General features: G+C 41.2%; 1 protein-coding gene across 1 annotated transcript in view; it reads right to left on the bottom strand.

Moving 5' to 3' along the window:
• LOC112157130 (calcium-activated potassium channel subunit beta-4) overlaps positions 1–3,485 on the bottom strand; it is a 28,773-nt gene that overhangs the window by 5,298 nt on the left and 19,990 nt on the right. The window lies entirely within an intron of this gene.

Below are 3,485 nucleotides of genomic sequence, written 5' to 3'. Positions count from 1 at the left end.
TAAGGTTACAGAGTCAAAAGGAAAGTTACTGCAGACGAACAGATGAATGGGGAATACTTATACAACACTTTCTACCTTCCTCAAAGGTCTACAGTACTTTACAGACACAGACCCGTTCACACATTCACACACTAGTGGGGGCTAAACTGCTGAACACTGGCGCCAACCTTCCACCAGGGGCAGCGTGGGGTTCAGTGTGTTGCCCAAGCTTCGACACAATGGTGTGCAAGGTGGGAATCGAACCAGCAACATCTGATCAGGAGTCGACCGCTCTACCCGTGCGCTACGACCGCCTAGTGCAATACAATACAATATGCTACACTACGCCAAGCTACGATTCAACACAATACAATACAATACAGTACAGCATAGTACAGTACTGTACAATACAATACGCTATAATACGCTACAATATGCTACCGTACGCTACGATACGATACAAAACAATACAATACAACACGCTGCGCTTTTTTAAGCTAGGCTTGTATACGCCATGATACGATACAATGTGATAAAACACATGACATGATATAAAGTAAGATAAGATAAGATAAATAGATAAATAAATGGATATAAAATACAATACAATAAAAAATGAAATAATACAGAATAGGATCCAAAAGATTCTCAACATCTGTAATCAGAGCTATATGAAGAAATACTTGAGTTTTTGTTTAGACAGGGTCCAGGGTCCAGATGACCCCACCTTCACCCAAACGTGAAGGTGGACAGGATTTCATGTCTGCCACAGATACCAGTGAAAATCAAAAATTATTGCAAAAAAAAGTTCAGCGTGATGTCTTGTGGGGTCCAGATGACCCCCCTCCAACGTCACCATACCCGGATAGAACGAGGGTTATTTGGTACAAAGTGATGTTTTTCAGGACACTGCCAGCAGGGGGCGACGTAGAGAAGTTTATTGTCGTGGTAAAAGCAAAGAAGATTTTCTGGAAGGAGAAAATATTTCTGTGATACGGAGCAGAACCAGACTTTATGAGGAACATTTAGATTTTTTACAGAGACGTTTGTTTAGAAACACAGAAGGAAGCTGCTAAAGCAATCTTTACCCACAATGCACCTGTTGTTTTACTAACACAGAGTACAGCTGTTAAGGGTCAGAAGACTGAACCTCAGCTGCTGTTCCTCTGTGTTCACAAAGAGCAGCAGAACCCGATCAGAACTAAAGTCCACTCTGATGGACAGAACCACAAACAGACGATCAGGGAGGAGCTCTGTGATCAGCTGAGGCCTCCAGCATCCATGATGGTCAAAAGGTCAAAGGTGACAGAGCGGGGGGGTCAGTTCATCCCTCAGCTGCAGGCGGCGCCGCTGCTCAGCCGCCTTTCAGCTCAGCGTCCATTCAGCCGACTCGGCCAATCACGCTCCCCTCTCCCGTGACATCAGAGGTGGGCTGCCCCGCTGATGATTGTGGTTGCCATGCCGACGGGCTGAATGTACAATTACACACGAGTGTGTTTCTGGTGGGTTTCAGCCTGGAATAAATGGCCTAAACGGGATCAATGTAGAGCGCACGCCGCCTCAGGATGATCCGCCTCACAGGAAGAGCGGCGAGCTCGTCAGGACGGCGTGACGACAGCAGCTCATTCCTATTCCTCTCTGACAGGAGGACGGTTGATATTCAGGGCAGGAACGCTGCTTAAGGAAGTCCGTCTGTCAACGCAGACCAACGAGTCTTCTGTAGATGAACGACCAGAACCCAAACGTGTTCAGATGAACAGATCTGTGAGGATTTGGACCTGAGAGGAACCGATCTGAGCTTTAGTAAAACCAGGTTGTCCTCTTAGATCTCAGCAGAAACATCAGGATGACAGACCACAAACGATGAACCCCGAGTGCAGCAGCATCCATCACAGTCAGAACCAACACTGATGTTCTGATCCGATCAGTCGAGCAGAGACGTTCTGGACAGGTTCTTAATGAGGAAGGGAAGTTATGAGAGCGGAGCAGAACGTCCTGGAGTCAGCTAGAAATACAGATACAGAAACTGAGGAGCAAACAAGACAAAGAAAATGTGTTTATGAAATTACAAACATATTTCTCTATAAATTATTTATTTTCTTATCCTGACTCTTTATTTGTTTTGTTTTTTTACACTTCTATCCACTAATAATTTCTTTGTTGGTTTAATTTAATTAATTATATTTCAATCATATTCTTCTGTTAGAAAATCCTAAAAACTTTTCTGTAGAAATATTCAAACCAACCAGAATAAACAAAGAAATGACATTAAAATAACTTAATCATTTTTTTCCATAATAAAAGAGCCAAAAAAAGAAAAGAAAACAACATTTAAAACTGGAATCACAAGTTAAAAACAAACTTGAAAAATTTGAAAATATAAATGTATTAATAACTGTTGAAAACATTAAATTAATTATTGATCAGCATCTTAAGAACAGCGACAGCTATTGTCTCTGTACATGAAATGTGCTATACAAATAAACCTGCCTTGTCTATGATTGTAAATTAGCATTTCATATAAAAATAATGGAAATATGTTCTCCTAACTGCACACTTTAACTCAGGAGTTACATCCTGAACATGTGCTGAAACAAGTTTAGGTCACAAACTAAAGTAAGCTTCCAGGAGAACGTGGAGGAGAACGTGGAGGAGAACGTGGGGGAGAACGTGGAGGAGAACGTGGAGGAGAATGTGGAGGAGAACGTGGAGGAGAACGTGGAGCAGAACTCAGAAGAACCTCAGCATCATCATCCCAGCTGCGGCGTCGTCTGTTCCTGTGTCAATAAAGGTTTGTTCAAATGAACGCCTCAGAATCGGAGAGGTGTGACCTGAATCATGTTCTCACTGCATGACATCACTACAGCTGACCAAACGAAGAGGTGATCCGTTTAACTGATGTCTCACTTTTATGTATTTGTGTGGAAAAAATAATCTAAAAAAACAAACATTTCTATAAAAATAATCAGAACTGAACTCATTTCTCAGTAAGTGACTTTATTCTCCCTAATACTGATTATTGTTACTGTTGCGCCGCTAATGTTAGCTTGAGGCTATAAGCTCGTACACGAGCAAACAGAGCTCTCAGTGACAGGAAGGGGGGCGGGATCTCACTGTATCAACAGCCCCGCCCACAATTGTATTTCTAATGAGCTACTGCCGCTCTGCAGAAAATATGTCTTAAAAAAATGACAAAAGCTTTTTGATTTTCACAAAAAATTCACTGGAAACATTTTATGATGGAAAGAAATATGGTTGGAGTGGGACTTTAAGTTAAAGTTAATCTGTGAGATATTAATAATCTTAATGGATTAAAGAGCAGAAACTGTCTTTCTGCACTAGATATACATAGATATAATCTAGGACCATTTTAATGGAATACATAGATTTTCCCTTAACTTTTAAGGATAACGTTAAGTTTATTTATTTAACATTTCAAAAACAATATGAGGATCAGCCCCTTGAGATGTCACATCTCGTTTTCAAGGGGTTCCTCATGAAAACAG

This window comes from Oryzias melastigma, linkage group LG23 (assembly GCF_002922805.2).
Source record: "Oryzias melastigma strain HK-1 linkage group LG23, ASM292280v2, whole genome shotgun sequence".
NCBI lineage: Eukaryota > Metazoa > Chordata > Actinopteri > Beloniformes > Adrianichthyidae > Oryzias > Oryzias melastigma.
This window is presented reverse-complemented; position numbering and strand designations above follow the sequence as displayed.